This window comes from Pholcus phalangioides, unplaced genomic scaffold (assembly GCF_987345545.1).
Source record: "Pholcus phalangioides strain wild (caught in Gottingen) unplaced genomic scaffold, Ppha-v1.0 ptg000010l_1, whole genome shotgun sequence".
Classification (NCBI taxonomy): domain Eukaryota; kingdom Metazoa; phylum Arthropoda; class Arachnida; order Araneae; family Pholcidae; genus Pholcus; species Pholcus phalangioides.
The window spans coordinates 30,834,608-30,854,851 of NW_028301603.1; positions in this window are offsets into that span (position 1 = coordinate 30,834,608).

Here is a 20,244-nt window from a genome sequence, read left to right on the forward strand (position 1 = left end):
CAGTCTGATAGCAGAAGGTAGAGAGAGAGAGAGAGAGAGACTATGTTTTTCTTTTCCCTTTGAGGAGTATAGAATTATTGCGTACAGCGAAAAGGCAAATATAATAGGAAACTATAGTTTTTCTTCTGTTGTTTCTTGTTTTTATTCACATTTATCATTGTTAATATTTTTATTATTATTTTTATTATTGTTATTATTTTGTATTCATATTTACAGTGTTTGGGGAGGGCATTTATCAGTTCACACCCAATCGAAAAGAAGATTCTTCTTGAAAATAGATAGAAATTTTTAGAAGGTTTATAAATTTCTAGGGGTGTAGAAAGATGAAACAAGTAGTTAGTGTAATGGGCAGGCTTGGAATTTTTCAAATACACCGATTTGTGTAATTAGTTACGACTTTGACTAATAGATGGCACCACAGTCCTTCAAACAGTGATCGTAATTGTCCTTTTTCGAACAAGAAACAAATCAAGCGCTGATGGATTCCAAATGGTCGGCTTTCCTGTCAAAGCCATCGCAAAAGTGAAGTTTAAACTCGCTTTCCTTCTCTCCTGCAATGGATGCGTATGCCTCACAGATGAACTATTCAAGCTGATGCAGCATTTGAGGACTCTTTTATTGAAAACAATGAGTTTCAAATAATCCCCAAAGACGAAAGCCGTGAAATAAAACGACTATGGCACCATCTGTTGCTTGAAATTTTAATTAATTTTGCAAACCAGTAAATTTTGGATATCAGTCCTGCACATTAAACATTGCACTTGTTTCATATTTCTATCTATCACTGTTTCCAAGTTTGACGGGCCTTTCTGAAACACCCCTAATATACCTGTCGATACTGTGTATGTACAAAATTACTGCCGTTTGGAAATTACCAATGTGTCATAAATACATTGCCGAACAGTCCTTGCACTCACCCCGGAACTCTACAGCCAAATTAAGAGAAGTCAACAAAAATAACTTTTTCCGTTTAACTTAAGTTATGTGTCGAAAATGACTTTTCATTAAGCGCATGTTAGCATGAAATTTAAGCCACTGGTGCCGAAGAAAGGATCGTATAGCAGTGGAATTGAGGTCGATTATAGCCGATTAAGGCCGTATAGCAATGGAATCTTAACTTTTTGTGTTCAACGGACCCTTTCCGCCGATGAGATGGAGAGCAAGAACCCCTTGCCTTTGAGATGAAGATCACGGGCCCATTCACAGAATAATGTTTAGCACACACTAATGAAACAAAAGTAAGTCTTGTTCCCTTATTGAAGCTCACTTACCAACTGAAATCTGTCGAAAGACAGCGAAATAGTCCACGGACACCCCTTCCGGTTAAGAACCAATCGCATTAGAAATTAAGAGGGACGATGTGTTTTTCGTAATTGCGTGTGACTGGAAGAAAGAAATTTCACTGTCTCTCTTCATGATTGAGAGCAATGTTATCATATTTTGGTGACTTATGAATCGAGCAGATGCACTTATTTCCCGAATAAGTGGATTGCGGCTCTTTACAAATCCATTGCTGTGATGCAACCTAATTTTTACTCACTGGTTTTCATTAGAAATATCACCATTATATCCGTGAAAATACTCATTTTTAAATTACCGAATAATAATAATAATAATAAGGCTATCAAAAGATATAAACTTTTATTAATATTTTATCGCATAATGAATTATTTACAAGAAAACAAGCCTGATCTGACCGCAAGAATTTTCAGAAGCTTCAAAAGCATGGATTTTGATATGAAAATATATATTCAAACCACATACCCACTAATTTCCAAAAAAAACTAAAAAATTCCCTGTCACGATTCTCTGAGATGCGCTATCGCTAATTAATATTTCCAGGATATTAGAAAAACGACCGTGAGTGCATAAACATACGTTAAATATATTATATTTTGAACAAGGAAAATTCTAATATACTGAGACTTAGAAGAAAAAAAAAAACTTAATGCTTTCAAATTCTCTGGAGAATTCGACGCGGATTCATTATAAATTATTAAAATCCGAAAAAAATCAGATAATATTATGACTAATAAGCAATTCCAAAAAAAAAAAAAATATTATAATAATGTTGTTGTGAAATAAATAGATGAATTTGAGAAAATCCTGCATTTGATATCAAAGGAAAATAAGCATGATCTCATGGGACTAAATTGCCAATTTAAAACCATGATAATATTCGTTTCATTAAATGAAAAATTTGTTTTCGGCTCGTATCATCATGATATGGATATTCATTATGAGTTGGAAAATTAAAAATAAATATATATATATATGCATTTTTTTTAGTAACCATAGCGTCATCCCAAGAGAGAAACCGATGTTATGATATGATCACGTGAAAGTCTATTTTAAGATGGAAAAAAAAAATTAAATGCATTTTAAAATACGGATATTAGAGTTCGAAGAAATCCAATCTCATCCAATGGAGTAATAGAAAAATAAAATAGGAATTGAAATTTCTAATTTCCGTATGCACTCTTAGGAACTAAAATCTTATTATGTAAGAGAATTTCGTTTTTCTTTTCAATCTTTATTTTAAAGTTCAATAAGGAATCTAATTTGATGCGTTCGAGAAAGATATAAAAAAAGAGATATAATATTTAGTTTCGTTTTCGTTTTTACGCATTTATAATACTGAGAATAAAAATTATTGTATTTTTGAAATTAGACATAATGACAAAATACTTCCCAACTGTATATGGGGGGCTTCGATGCTGGGGTGCACACGACCTCTGGCCAGAGGGCCAAATGCAGCCCGTAAAAGGGGTTCCTCTAGCCCAGAGATTGGGAACTTTTCTACCGGAAAGTTGTTTCGGTAGAAAAGTATCAATGCACACAACACCATAAATACTTAGGTTAACCATATTTCTTTTATAAGAATACGGGATAGCTCCAAAAAATATGTCAAGGCAAGTAAAATTACCAATTACAGCCAAAAATTTGTAGAAGGTGATTATATTTAGGGTGATTAGCAGCATATGATAGGGTTACTTTGTTTTAGTTAAATTTGGCATCCGTTGTCTTTTCAGCCACCTCGTTGGGTAGTTTGCCTGTTGTGGCATTTGTAATTGTATTAAGTTGCCATTTACAGCCAAAAGTAAGTCTGAGTCAAATAAAGTTTCCAATCGCAGCCAATGTTATCAACGGAAAGTAAAGTTCCCTATTACAGACAAAAGAAAATTTCAAAGCCAAGTGTATTTGCCAACGGAGATTAATGAAAATCGCTGAAAATTATATGTACTGCGAGTCAAAATGTAATTCGCCAAAATAAACGTAATAAGTGAGATGAATACATTTATTTGGCCATATATAATTATTATAGAGCCATAATTGTCATAATATATTAAAACTATGTCATGAAAATAATCTTAATCCTAAATTTCAAAAATTCAAAACCAACCTTGTTGGAAATAAGAGGAAAAAAAAAGGCATTTTTGAAAAAAAAATTGAGACGGCCAAAATTACGGGAATGTCCCGTGAAATACGGGTCATATTGTCTCTCCTCATACAAGTTTTTGGACTGAAATGGTTGTGCACCCCTGCTTTAATGAACAGCCGCTATGGTGGTCGAGTGGCCATAGTGACGGACTCGCATCGCGAGGACCCGGGTTCGAGCCCCACCGTCGCCATAGTGGTGGTCCGCTGAAGTTGGTTTTCTGTGGTCCCAACTTCAAGGCACGAATGCGAGCCGATCTCCCCGTGAAACACACACGCCACAGACAGCAACAGACCTACAAAGAGCACAAATTTAATTCAAGCATAACACATCACTCACTTCCCTTCTGAAATATAGATGGCAGCACTGAAAAATCAAACAACGTTACATACGCATTCGGACTGTTAGGTACACACACAGTTACACCTCCGGCGCAACTCACTAGGTAGTAAATCGCCCATAAATGATAATAGACCTGAGTTGTGCTCGGTTTGAATGAATGAATGAATGAATGCTTTAATGAACACAAATTGTCTTATATACAAGGTGTACAATGTTTAGAGGCATGATTTGAGCTGTCTACACGTCTTATGACCGAATCCAATAACATGATCAACTTTGTGATCCCTTGGTCTATTTCGAACTTGAAAATGTTTAATCAGTTCAAAAATTAAATACTTAATTATTAAATATATTCTGTATAACAAAATACTTAGGTCATGAAATATTTGGAGCCAGTCGGCGTCGTCTTCATAAATGTGTTAACGTATTCTCAGCTAAGATCCTGTTTCAAACAAGAGCCTCAAAATTTGCGAATGTTTTAATTTTTTCTCCTTTCATGAAGTCTGAGTTTCTCTTAATTATCGAATTACTTCTCTGATAAATTTTAGATTATCTCAATAGTTATAGAGAGAATTGCATGTATATATATATTATATATTTTTTTTATTGTTTCTTGACATATTTTCATTAATTTTGCATATACATTTTCAATTTGTAATTATGTAATTTCAATAATTTGGAATTATATATTTTTCATTAACTTGGAATTACATATACATTTTCTTCAAATCTGGAATTGTATATCTTCATATTAAGTCGTAAAAATACTTTTTATCATATACATTGTACATTACGGCATTAAATATTTCACATTTTCGAACGACTAATGACAATTTTTCGAAAAACTTTAATTATTTTCTGAAAATGATCTTTTACTAAGGCACGTATTCGAAAGGAATGGAGGGATGCACAATGAGTTTCGTATTTTTTTTTTTTAATGATATATTCATTTTGTTGAACGCAATTTTCGTGATAACATAAAACGATAGCATATACAGGGTGATTCAAAACTCAACGTACAAACACTTTTAAAGGAGGTAGAACACACAAAATCACAAAAAAAATGTATGACCGGAAACCCCAACCCGATCAGCTGGAGGATAAACGAAGATGCAGAAATGACCAGCCAATAATGGTTTGAAAAAGTATTTATAGCGATACTTTACATGAGGACACTACGTGTATACATCAAGTTCCACAAGTACTTTCAAAGTTCTTGCCATCCACAGTTACGCACAAAAAAAAGTGATTCTGGTCTGTTCTTAAAGTTTGTACGTTGAGTTTTGAATCACCTTGTATGTCTAAAATACACTAACAAAATATAATTACCGATTTCAAATAATATTTACAATATCGTTGCAAGCACCAACGTTAGTCTTATACGAAGTCGGAAACACAGTCATTTATCAAACAACACCACGGCATGTTGAGAATACAGAATCTTACGTACGATTCACTAACAGCAGTGTCCTAATGTTCAGCCACGGATATATTGCATGATTAATTTGAAATCGTTATCGAAATAACTGACGCTCTTCCGAGACGTCATTTCGATCTGAACAGTCGGCAGTCAAAAAGAGAAAAGGAAAAGCCTTGCGCAAGTGGCCATTTCGTCCGTCACGGAAATTTTGATCAATAATATTATAAAAGAAGGAAACAGTAGAATAACGTCATAAATCTTCCAACACACGTGTAAGCAACCAGCTTGAAAGGTACTTTCACCTGCCCTGACCGCATGAGCAATGGTATGAGTGACCGTATAGTGAACATATGAATGATTGTATGAGTGACTGCAAGAATGATCAACTAATGATCACTTAATCGGTAGACATTTACCGGTTGGCATTTCACCTGTCCTGACCGTATGAGTGATCATAGAAATTACCGCAGGAGTAACAAAGTGAGTCCTCGTATGAATTATCAAGTGAGTGACCGTCTGAGTGATCAAGTGAGTCACCGTATGAGTGGTCAAGTGAGTGACCGTACGAGTGGTCAAGTGAGTGACCGTATGAGTGGTCAAGTGAGTGACCTTATGATTGGTCAAGTGAGTGACCGTATGAGTGACCAAGTGAGCGACTAAGTGAGCTGGACCGGATATCTCATTTCAAACCCGACATTTCGCCCCTTTGGTAAATGTTACGTAGAGCATGCGGCAGAAATTTGCACAAAGCATAATATAATGTCTCCAGCTTGAAAGGTACAGTACTAATAACAGGACGGACCCCACATGCATTTCTTTCTCGAGGGAGTGGCATGTCGAGCAACGCGTGGGGTACAAAATGACCCCATCACGCCAGTTAAGGGATATTACATCTCCATACACATTGTGTTTTATGGTGGAAGCAGCAGCATCTGGCGTAGCTGTCCTCTTGGGATGGGCAAACTACGGCTCACTCAGAGGTCCTGTCTGGTTAATTGCAAATTCCGAAACAATAGTAACATTCAATTTCAGTGTTCTAAAAGAATTAATTTTAGGTGCTCTTTTTTTTTAGCATATGGAAAATATAGTCGTGGGAATTCAGGAATAGAAATTGATTCAAAAACTTTTGCATACGCGAAAAAAATGGAATATAGACCTATATGCAATAAATATCTATTAAAATTGTAAAATATGCTTTTTTTTCGCAGCTACAAACGAAAAGACTCTAATTTGCAACGAAACCGTGACAGTTTTCCGCCACTTCATTTCTATAAGCATAAAAATTCCAATTAATGAATCAATGTCTAACCTGCAAATTTTTTTTTTCTTTTTGATTTGTAGCCCTCCACTCTGCTAGCCCGAAAAAGCTATGGAAGCTCAAAGAGCCGATCTTGACGTTTCAGGGTCCAAACAGAGCTGATTTTACGTTGATGATATTGAAACACAAAAATAGATAAATATTTGTTACTATCAGTTGCATCTGCTGATGCATTACGAAAGATAATAAATTTGTTTTACTAGCAAATACCATTTTTCAAGTTAAAAAAAAGAAGAAATACTTTCGAAATAATGCGTAAAGGTTCATCCATTGCGAGGTTTTTAAAGAACACGATTCATCAAAAGTAAAAAAAGACCCCTCAAAAGAGAGAGAGAGAGAGCATCAAAAAATATCTCGTAACTCCATCATTCAGGATCAAAATTACAGTAATTCAGTGTTAAAGAAATAAATTTCCTTCCTAAGAAATGCTTTTGGATTTAGATCTTTTCTTATCAGAATGGAGTTTGCATCTCCATTTTTTTCTCCCCGTTCTCCTCTTTTTTTAATGTGGTTTCGTCGGTTTGTATTACGTTGGAATTTCGAACATAAATGAGGATGTATCACGCACACCGTCAAAAAATAAAATAAAATAAATTCCGATTGTTCTTTGAAATTTATTGTACATTAAAAGAATTTTTTTTTTTAATGTGCATTTGTTTCTTTTGTTTTGTTTTTCCGTTTCGTTTGGGAATTTCTTTTCTTGAATGTACATATTTATTATCGTCTTCGGAAGAGATGTTGTTAGAGTAATGGGTCGGTACATTGATGGAATATATCAATTGATTCTCTTTTATTGAACGTGTAATTACCTGTGGTACTTTAAACGTTGATATCGATGTCTCCCACTTCCTAATGGCTGTTCGCGATGAGTTTTTATTCCCAAAAATGTAATGCTATAATGATCATTTGTGGATATTTCGAAGTTTCTATTCGTTTAATCTTAAATACAAGATATACGGTAGACTGGATGTTGTGAAGATATTTATTATTTGAGATCTTAATTTTTTAAGGAAGGAAAAAAACTCATCTCTGCCTCTACCGGGAGTCGAACGCGGGTCCCTCGATTGCCGGACGAGTGCTCTGACCACTAAGCTACAGAGGAGATAGAGATTTTCCTTCGCTAGAGCGTATATATGTGCCGAACGGAACCGTGCAATGGACGGTGAACCGATCAGCTAATAGCTCATGGACGACGAGCCACCAAATTAACAAGTGGAGAGCGACATTCATGTCATATATATAGCCCTCTGGTGGCTCGTCGTCCATGAGCTATTAGCTGATCGGTTTCACCGTCCATTGCACGGTTCCGTTCGGCATATATACGCTCTCGCGAAGGAAAATCTCTATCTCCTCTGTAGCTTAGTGGTCAGAGCACTCGTCCGGTAATCGAGGTACCCGGGTTCGACTCCCGGTAGAGGCAGAGATGAGTTTTTTCCTTCCTTAAAAAATTAACATCTGAAATAATAAATATCTTCACAACATCCAGTCTTCCGTATATCTTGTATTAACAAGTGGAGAGCGACATTCATGTCATATAATCTTAAATAGGGACGCACTGCATTTGTTTCCCTATTTGTGTGTTGACGGTATATTATCAGCATCACTTTTCATACACAGGGTGGATAACATCGACCGCCCAATAACTACACACATGATTCTTTGTGAGAAACTAACATCGAAAGTGTTTTCAGTTTTTTTTTTTTTTTTTGAATTGACCAATGGAGTTATAACGAATTAAAAATTGACGTCACTTTCGATTCCTGCCAAATTCGCTGAACGTGAAACAAACGTACAATTTTGCGTTTTTAAGTAGATAGAAATGCTATCACCCTGAGAGTATTCAAGAAAGCAAAAGCTGAACGAACCATATTTTCCCTTTTGCTCTTTCCTTCAAAAAAAAAAAAAATCAGTGAAGGAAAGAAAACTTCCGCATTTTGGAAAAAAAAAAAAGCAGACTTTGGGGAAAACGATTTTTCCAATAGATCCAGTTTGGCCAACACTATACATATATAGTGAAAATTTTGCCAGTATAGTGGGGTGAAAGTAACACGTGATAACAGGGTTAACATCATTCTATACGAAGAGAGAAAAAGCGTTAATCATGATGAGCACTCTAGACCACTGCACTATAAATTCAACAAATCTTCTTTCCTTAGAGCTCGTGTGCGCTGAACAGGACTTTACTTGGATAGCCAGACCAAACAGAGGCGAAAGCTCAGCGCACACGAGCTCTAAGAAGAGAGGACTCGTTTCCATCACACCGTAGTGATCTAGCTCGCTCACCCGGTAAGTGAGAGGACGCGGGTTGGATTCTTTGCAAAGACAACTTGAATTTTCTTTCCTACATTTATCTTCGCATAATCCAGCGAACCCTTCGTATTAATAGCCTGACAGAGTGAAGAGTGGCATCATCTTCGAAAAAGAGTTTTGTCATTTGCATTTGAAGTTATGATAAATGGTTGTTTACTTTATTCTCAAAGATTTCGACCAAATGTTCCTCTGTTGACGCCCCAATCCTTCATGAACGTTATTTTATTGTGTTTGGAATTTCACGGAAGGATATTGATTACATTCAAATTCGAGGTATCTGAAAATAAATATTCACAAATATATACTATTTAGAATTTTTCAAGCCTTTCTCCGAACACGTCACGTCATTCGTTTCAGTGATCTTATTTGTGATGGATGATCAGACGTATGCAAACAAACTCATGATTTTGATGGTTTCTAACCAATAGCTTTAATAATTTAAAGATTATTTAATTTATAATCGAAGATTATTTAATTTATAATTAAAGAATATTTAATTTGTAATCAAAGAATATTTGATTTATAATCAACGAATATTTAATTTATAATCAACGAATATTTAATTTATAATCAAAGAATATTTAATTTATAATTAACGAATTTCTCATTCTAACAATATTCTTTTGTACAAGATATACGGAAGACTGGATGTTGTGAAGATATTTATTATTTCAGATGTTTATTTTTTAAGGAAGGAAAAAACTCATCTCTGCCTCTACCGGGAGTCGAACCCGGGTCCCTCGATTGCCGGACGAGTGCTCTGACCACTAAGCTACAGAGGAGATAGAGATTTGCGTAAATTATTTATGATGTTTATTTTCCTTAAAAAATAAACATCTGAAATAATAAATATCTTCACAACATCCAGTCTTCCGTATATCTTGTATTAACAAGTGGAGAGCGACATTCATGTCAAATATTCTTTTGTATTATTTATGGGAACAATTCGTATTAAGAATGAACATTAACATTTCACGAATAAAATTGAATCATTCAAACTTCATTGATACAATGAAATGCTCATCCAAATTAAATTTATGCCTTGCGGTCAATGTGATAAATTGGCTATTATACATAGTTAACCAGTTATTATGCACAATTACCTGTTGTTATGCATAATTACCGGTTATTATACATAATTACCGGTTATTATGCATAGTTACCGATCATCTTGGTTAGTTTCATAAACTTATCACTTTTACCGGCGGATATGAACGCATAATCGCCGTTAAAAGTGGTAAATTTAGGGGAAATTTATGACTTACCAAAATGCTCGACTATCATGCTTAATAATCGGTTATTAAGTATAATAACCTGATTTTTTACCACATTTACCGTAACATATACACTTAGAAGTGAATAAAGCGTAGAAAAATATCGGAACAAATTAATGAAAATCCATCACATATCATTTTTTTTGTACGGAAAACGATTCCAGTAATCTGTGAAACTGAAACACGTTCATGATCTATTTCCAGAGAAATTTTCTCATCATAGATTCTCGTTGGAGCTCTCAATGAACATTTTTTTTCCCATTTCGAAAGAAATTGTACGATTACTAGAAATGATTACAGTTTTTTTTTGTTTTTGTTGAACGGAAATATCCGAGTGATTTTTAATGGTGAAATATTTTTCCCCGCTTCGGCGAACTGTCAGGATATTGCTTCATCAAATAGTGAAGTAGCCACTAAAGTCATAAAGATCACTGCGAATCAAACCCCTGGAAAAAAATCGGTGACCGCGAAAATCTAGAGATAAAACAAGAGGATTTATTTATTTTTTTTTATCCTCATGATAAGCAACCCTTTTGTGGATCTTCTTCAGTCTTTGATGAATACATGTGCGTATTTGTCTTGCATTCACGTTGTAAGGTTTTTTTTCTTTTTCACTTCGATAAAGGTCTGTGAATTCAACCTCGGGAACCGAGAGAATCTATATTCATGAGCTCGATACCGGGTGAATGATGAATAATATATACGTGTATTGCGAATATGTATATTTATGAGCAAGTGTTTGTGAAAGCGTTTTTTTTTTTTATATGTGGTAATAACAATAAAAAATGCTTTCCGAAAGTCTGTAAAGTTTGCGAAATTATATCGCCTTGCTTTGAATATTGAGAGATACAGTAGATCTTGGTTAATTCGAATTTTGGATAATTCGAACGTTTACGAACTTCCCTTGAGTCTTCTATCCAATTTATTGTTAAAATTTCTTGTTTAATTCGAATTTTTTAGATAGTTCAAAAAGTTGGTATTAAGAAAATCATGGTCTTTGTATGAGCAACATATTGTATAGTTTTGAAAAAAATCTACAAGATGTTGGACTTTGCTTTTCTCTCGATCAAATTGTTCAATAACAAATTTTTAAAGACGAATAAAAGTTTGAAATTTCTGTTTTTCTCTTCTGTTTTTTTTTTTTTTGTTTTGATAATTTAGTAAGCATTTTAACATTGTTTAACTGGAGTACATCTAGACTGTGTAGCACTTAATACCGATTTCCAACCTATAGCTCAAGGTGTATCATTCAAATCATTAAATCTGAATCTTTTTACCGTCATTAAGAGTATGGAAACTATCGGAGACTAAAGGATTGTATAATACTTTAAGTATATTTCCTTCATAAATATAGGGATGCATAAGAAGGATAAGAGAAATTTGGAAAATAGTTTCGTAACGAATAATCATGAACTGTTTCCGTAAATCAGACTTTAAGCCCGGTCAAGAAATTCTGCAGTGATGCGGATTCCAGAACATTAGAATAATGTAACAGCTGGCATCGATTATTATAATTATAAATTATTATAATTTGGGAAACGCAACTGATGATAAACCTTTTAAGAAAATTGATAATTTTATTTGTTTATTTTTATTTTCAATTGATCCGGTTATTTTCACATAGGGCTTCATTTTACTTATTTTATATTGACTTTCTATTTGTTTCTATTTTTTGTATTTTATATCTGTGTATCGCATTTTATCTGGTTGTGTGGATTTTATCGTATTTGCATTTCTATGTAATGCAATAATAACACAATTCTAAACTCGCTGTAATTGGATTGTTTTCTGTCGCTTATTATATATTTAAATAAATAAATAAATCATTATTATCATCCGTGAATGTTGATGAATATGTTGCAATGTGTAATCATTTAACAGATCCAGGATTGGCTATGCACTTGTACCAGTGACTTCGAATTAACCAAGTTCGACTGTAAGACACTAACGGTAAATAAGATATTAGGGATTGAAAAATCTGAAGGAATATTTATTTCTTCTTTGGCCGAGCATTTTAATTGATGAAGTACTCAAATCTAAGTTGATAGTCTCCCTACAGAAAAATATGATCTAGTCTTTACGCTAACTGGAGATCAAGCAATGGCACACGATGTTGTTGTTCGCCAAACTGTTGTGGAAAGTTCAAAAATTTGTTGTTCTTGTCCACCTTTTGTTTTATCCATTCTATGGTAACTGGGATTATGCCTGCTGTGTGAGTTTAGATAATAAATCCTAATTATCTGCGTTTTTATGGTTAAAATAGCACTGCGAATAAAAAGTATTAGTACCTGTTCCAGACTCTGTTATTCACAAACGTGATGCCTGTGTTTTTCTCACAATAGATTTTTTTTTTTCAGTCTCCGAGAATTAAGCCCTGACTTGAAAAATTGAGTGTCTTTGAGTTAGAAATATATGCTGAATATGAACTTATTGGGCTTTCGTCGGAGGACAGCGTACAAAGTTGAAGTTTATGCGTTTTCAAGATGGATTCCAGAGGAAAGTATCTCCGCGAAATTGCGATGTATTACATAAAATTTTGCAATAAAATTCTAAAAATATTTCTATGAGATTATAAATATACTCCGCATCATTTTAGCTGGGGAAAAAATTGAATGAGGTAAAGATCCAAATGCTGACAGAAATATTGAAATTTGCTGAGAGGCATCTATATTTTTAATGCATTTTTTTGAATATCAGAAGCGGAAAGACATCTTGAAATTTCCCAAAAATGAATACTCGGGTCGGAAAGAGTTATATCTAGCTCTGAAATTCGTGTTCATTCTTGCGTAAAGCGATGACATATATTTTAAGTTATAACTGGCATCACTTGCGTAAAACTATACTCAAGAGAGCGGCAAAGAGTACTACTACTTAATCGCACATGCACCTCGTACACTTTCGTCTACGAAATTTATAACGAATTGGTACACATGCCGGAATGTTGTGTGTTTAGTGCAGGTGTGATCCTATAACGTATTGATGTTGTCCAAATTAAGCTTGTGATCTTGTGTTTTCCTGTTAGATATCCTCCATATTTTGAAATAAAGATGGTGGATGTGCTTGAATTTCCATGTTATGTCAGTATCGTAATCTCTGCTGAGAATTTTTTTCAAACGGAAGACCAGTTATAGCATTTACGTCTCGAAGTTGGAAAACTACTGAAAATCAACTCCAGCCGACCACCATTGCGCGTCAATGGGGTTCGAACCTGGATCCTCACAACGAGAGTCCAACACGATGCCCACACGAACGCACAGATACCAGCCGCAAATACTGTTAGATATAATACAGTGCAAATTTGGTTGCAATGTCCACTTTATATGAGCGTCATTGGTTTCACCAAGCAGTGCGCATGTTGACATTCTTCTACCTCTGGTAGTAGTAGTAGCAGCATGTGCCCCTAATGGCATAAAACTACCTCGAATTATCAGAAAGACCAGTACAAATAGAAAGACACAGATTACGTTGTAACGTCCGTCACTCATGAACATCATTGGTTGCACCTGCAATTGCGTTAGCTGAAAAAAGTGATTTTCTTTTACTCACATGTGATATGGACATTTCAACGGTATGCCATTTTTTTTTCATACCGTTTACCGAAGGGGTGAAATAATTGCCTATTTATCACCTTCGCTTACATGCAATTGGCAAGAAATTCGGATGATCTCTATTTTACGAATACGCGATAAATATGGTAACCTTGTCCTAACATAATCGCACGCTACAAAAATGGAAAGAAGGCAAAGGGGAAAAAAGTAGAAGACAAGGAAAAAGAATAAACAAATGAAAGGGAAACAGTATAGTAGATAAGTACAGATAAAAGAGATGCTAGAGAGATAAGAGAGTAGGTATACGAAGTAGATTTCTCTTTTTAACCCTCTACCTACCTGTCTGTTCTTTTTCGCTCTTATACGTATATGTTAGAAGGACACATCATATGTGGGGAGAAAAATCACCAATAAAATTGTGTAGAAATAAAAGGAAGTTAAAAATAACAACTTCATAGGGTTACAACAGCAAAGCCTCGCGATGATGCGGAGAGAGCAAAGAAAACAGATAGATCTTATATGAATTTATACCACAGGCGTTTGGACGCGATATTACGTCCTTGATTGAAAAGTTTTTAAAAAAAAACCAGTTTTCACTCATTTCACGGAAAACACTCGATAGCAAACAAATACTACGGACATCATTCACACTACTCTACGGACATCAAATTTCAATCGATGTTAATACTGCATTGAAATTGGAAACATTGCAGGAGAAATTGAGAATACAACGCAAAACAATTGTTTAATATGTTAAAATAAAAATAAAAAGAATGAAAAACTTCAGCGTTATTTTAGTTTTTCATTCCATAGATGGGATTCGTATATAAATATCTTTCTCAGCTATAACCACATCCACGAATCGATGACCGACTCAATAAAAAGCGTTCCCAAACGTCAAGAAAATAAAACCGGAGTCACTCGAAATTCCTTACGCATTATAGAATGGGAGCCCGTATATAAAAATGGTGTTTTTTCTTTGAAGGAACCGAGGGAACAGTAAAATGCTCAAAAAGGGTCCCTTTCAGTTTCTTTTGTACCGACTTCGCCGTCCGAGTCAACTCATTTTTATAGTCCGAGTGCAGGGTCAATCGCTCAGAGAGACATTCTGTTTCCACCATTTCACGTGGACCGTCCTTTTGCGATTGTCCGTTTTCAAAACCGTTTTACGAACCTCTCCGATGATCGAAGGAAAGAAGGAGAGTCGTTTGTCGTCCAACTTCCCAAAAAACTTTAGATTGGACGCCAAAAGAAATAGAAGTGAAAGAAATCGAGTCTAAACATTTGTTCTTCGAGAATTTCCTATTTTATTTCAAATATTTCCTTCCGTATTTTTTTCCCTAGCGTTATAGAAGGTAGAAATTTGTAATTTTGATGTTTAAGGGAGAGGTGGTCGACCTTTTTCCAAGCCGTACCGCAATCAATATCGTTTTCAATGTGCGTGCCGTTCTACGAATTAAAACATACGTCCCGCTTTTACGGGACACGAGCGTTCTCTTTGTTCCTGCAATTGTTTTCCTCTGATTTTCGTAAAAATGTGCAGTTAGTCAGTCTTTGGAATTCTAAATTGTTTTTATTTTTGTGTCAATAAAATGCGATTATCGCAATGCTGATTGTGTAGGCATATGTTTGCGTATAGGTCAAGCACCACAAATTCTAACAATTTCTTAGTGATTCAGAGATGCAACTTCATTAAGCAGAAATATATTAGTTATCTCGCCTCGAAATTAATCTTTTTTTTCACTTTTAAACGAGACAAAACAGTTCCTAAAATGCAATATCAAGACGTTTCGTGTCTTTATGGTGAATCATGGGTGAGACATTCTTAATTATTATTTTACGGGGCATCATATCATTTTTTTTGAATGACTTAAAATACCCAACTGAAATGGAAAGATTACCTAACCACACATATTTTCATGCACGGGGAAGATTTTAGTGTGAAATGGATTTGCTCAAAAGCCATTTAGAAGAGAATATTCAACAATTATTTTTCTAGATGATCAATGAAAATTCTGGTAGAAACCACAAATAAATCGATATTGGCAGACAGACATAAAACTAATTTTATGGTATACTGACAATTCTTCTTTTATTTCCCCTTCGATTCGAATTGAACAGTTTTTAAAATGTTAATATAATTAACATTGTTAAATTAATAATGTTAAATTAATTGAATAATTAATTTTCATTTCAAAAAAAAAACAAATCATATTTGATACCCGTGGTATAGACTTTTATTGCACAATAATCGTGTAAGCGTTATCATGCGCGGATATCTCAACAAAATCATTTGAGCCATATCACCTGGGAATACGCAATATCCAAACTAAATTAGATTTTTTTTCTTGAAATAATACTTTAATGGAACACACATATTTTAGAGAAAAATATCCTCTTTCTTCAAGATTATAGTTCCCTCATGGTAAATGCTATTATGGCCTGTTACACTGAGCATTGGATTTTTTTTCCCCCCACAACTTTTGCTACACTATGTTGTAGAAATCCGGTAATGCTCGCATTTCCGATCCCTAGAGTAAGAAAAGCCACGTAATTTGATGTAGAAATTTCGAAAATTTCGTTTCCAGGCACAAAATGGTAAATAAAAAAAAATGTATACACTATAGATATTTTTATCTAGCTTTATTATGAGAGGGAAACACGATATGAAATAAACATCCGTTTTTCATCCACACTAAGTATAGGCATCCCAGTAAGTAAGAAATAAAAGCAATATAGAAATACACATTGTTTTGAAAGCCCCTTTAGTTTTCTATTTCTCACACACACACACACGGAGAGTATTTCGTGCTTTATTCTTCGAAGGCTGTCTTTTCCTCTGTTATTTGTTCGTTGGAAATTTCAGCAACAAAACTTTTGCTGTTACATGAAGCGAAAGACTTCATTTTATACGTCAAGATCAAAACCTTGACGCTATAAGTTCCTACGAGAAAATAGAGGCAGCAGGCAGAAAAAGAAAGAAAGAAGAACAAAAAAGAAAGAAAGAAAGAAAATCATGGGATAAGAATGCAAGGGAGCAGAATGCATTGTGAGTGAAGTGGATATAGAAAAGGATATAAGAAACGCGGGGTATAAAACGAAAACAAAACTAAAAAAAAATCTATTTCTGGATTGGGGATAAGAGAGTAGAAAGAGGAAAAAAGATTTGCAGTCAATTTCAACAACAACAGATGGGGCTTTTTTTTTTACACAAAATATAATAAAATTTACTCAATATTTTATATATATTTAGTTTCCCGAGTACGTATATATGTTGTCCACGATATTCTGGAATTTCTCGAGATGAGTTTTATCCACTGCTCATCGAGTATTACTGCGAATTTATCCGGCAATGTTCGAGGGCTAAATGCGAAACAAATTGCTTTCGCAACTTCTTCTCCGATGAGAGTTAACTTGCATTTACGGCAGCCGGGAATTCAATTCATATGATTTTTTTTTTATTGAGTCTGGGAAATCGGCTCGTTATCAGAACTGAATTCACTTTTTTTTTTTATATCCATAGAAATATTATCCATACATTTGCAATATAACGGCATGATATGATATTTAATTCGAGAAAAGAAATTTGTTTCGTACCGTAAAATGTTTTCGAACTGAAACCAATTTTTTGGCTTATTTTATATCATGAGAAAGTGCATAAAAATGGTTATGTATAAATAAATGTAATCGCATTTCTTAAATTCGTTCATAGCCAGGAAACATTCTACTAGTATATTAAAATCCTCACAAAAATATTGAGGCCACTGAAAAGTTTCAGGATTGAAGAGCTGCTTCTTTATTAGTTGTTTATTTCTGTAAAACTTACTTGCAAGACTGATTTGCTTAATAATGCTGTTAGCAGTATCAAGCATGGATATGTGGACAGTGCTATTTGAGCCGTGTTACATTAGAGCAGAGCTGCGAAAACTCTCGCCCGTGAGCCGAATGCAACCCTCAAAATAAGTTCCATCCGGCCCGCAAAAGATGTTCCGATAGAATAGTATCAATAAACACAGACTAGCCAATATGCTCAGGCTGACCATATTTCCTTCATGAAAATACGGGAAATCAAGACATACAGATTATTACCAATTATCGTAAAAGAAAAATTGACAATGGCAAGTATAGTATCCAATTACAGCCAAACAAAATGTTAGACATTAATTCATGTCATAAAATTAATCTTAATTATTCGTTTGAAAAATTTAAATGTTTAAAAACTCGGGGCAATCAAAGTTACAGGAATGTCCCGTGAAATACTATTGGGAGGGGGGGGGGGTTTGCGTACGCCAATGACCATGTATATACAGCATTCTCACCCCGCGACTGTCATATCTGACGGACTGAAAAGTGCACCTCCTGCTGTCGAGATTATGCATTTTCAAAATTAAATTACTCTTTCCTTTTAAAGATTTTTTTAATAGAAAAATCTAGAAATAATCATTTTGTTTTTGCCTGAAGATTTTTTACGTCTCTTCCCTCACGGTAGATACTATTATCGATCGTTATACTGAACATTGATTTTTTTTTTAAATATAGTTATACTACCCTAATACGCAATTTCCGTAATACTATCTCGTAGAAATCGGGAAAGGATATTATGTCCGATCCCTAGAGTGAAAAGCAACGTAATTTGATGCAAAAATTTCGAAAATTTCATTCCAAGTTACAAAATAGTACATAAAAAATGTATACAAAATATAGAGACATTTATCTGGGCTTTTTTAATAATATGAGAGGGGAAAATATTTTATGAAATAAACATCTGCTTAATATTCCTACTAAGTGAAGGTATCTCAGTGAGTGAGAAATGAAAGCAATATACATTGTTTTGAAAGCCCCTTTAGTTTTCTCTATCTCACACACACATACGGGATTTCTTGCTATATTCTTCGAAGGCAGTCTTTTCCTCTGCTATTTGTTCGTTGGAAATTTCAGCACCAAAACTTTTGCTGTTACGTGAAGCGAAAGAGACTTCATTTTATGCGTCAAGATCAAAACCTTGACGCTATATAAGAGGAGAAAAAGAAAATCATGGTATAAGGATGCAAGGGAGTAGAATGCATTGTGAGTGAAGTGGATATAGAAAAGGATATGAGAAACGGGTTTTTAAAACGAAAATAAAACTAAAATAATCTATTTCTAGATTGGTTATAAGGAAAAAGATTTGCAGTCAATTTCAACAACAACAGATGGGGCTTTTTTTACACAAAATGTAATAAAATTTACTCAATATTTTATATATATTTAGTTTCCTGAGTACGTATATATAGGTTTTCCACGATATTCTGGAATTTCTCAAGCTGAGTTTTATCCACTGCTTATCGAGTATTACAGCGAATTATCCTGCACCTCTATCTCTAGGAGGTGCTGATTTATCCCGCTAATGTTCGAGGGTTAAATGCGAAACAAATTGCTTTCGCAACTTCTTTTCCGATGACAGCTAACTTGCATTTATGGCAGCTGGAAATTCAATTCATATGATTTTTATTGAGTCTGGGAAATCGGTTCGTTAAAAGAACCAAATGTACTTTGTTTATATCTATAGAAATATTGTCCATATATTTGCAATATAACGGCATGATATGATATTTAATTCGGGAAAGAAATTTGTTTCATACCGTAAAATTTTTTCAAACTGAAACCAATTTTTTTGACTCATCTTCTATCATGAAAAAGTGCATAAAAATGTTTTTGATGAAATAAATGTAATCGCATTACTTAAATTTGTTCATGGCCAGGAACATTCTACTACATTAAAATCCTCAAAAAAATTGAGGCTCATTTTTAGGGGTTTTGGGATTGAAGAAGTTCTTTGTTAGTTGTTTATTTCTGTAAAACTTACTTGCAAGTACTCTTACTTGCAAGACTGATTTGCTTAGTAATGCTGTTTGCAGTATCAAGCATGGATATGTGGACAGTGCAATTTGAGTCGTATTACATTAGAGCAGAGCTAAGAGTTAACCTCTCATTTATGGCAGCTGAAAACTGAATTTAGATTATTTCTATTGAGTTTGGAAATATATTTATTAATCGTAGTCCGCGAAAATGTAATTTTTTTGTTATTCATAAAATCTATATATGTATAATATCCATACGATATCTATATGCTTGCAACATGATCATGGTAGCCGGTTGGTGTGGATTGCAGATAGAATGAAAACGTTTCTGCAAATCATTCAGGATGAATATTGAACTTCGTTGTTGGTTTTTCGTTAACTTTTTCGTGCCGATATTGGTGTTAAGGTACAAGTTAACATTTTCATAATATTTTGCGGTTGTATGAGTATTTTACTAGCATACACATGTCAAATACCGTCAAATGCAGTCAAACCAGGTTTTAACCCCACCATTGACAAAGTGGTGAAGTTGGTTTTTCTGTTGTTCCCAAATTTGAGGCGCGAATGCGAGCTGATCTTCCTGTTGAAAAGTCTCGTCACAGAGAGCAACAGGCCTACAACGATACAGTTATTCAATCATCACATTTCACTCACAGTTAGAAAATTTGACGGCAGACGACAGCACTACACATAATAAGCATTATACAGAAGCGGATACATGTTTGGTTCACAACGCATGCATGCGCAGCTTCC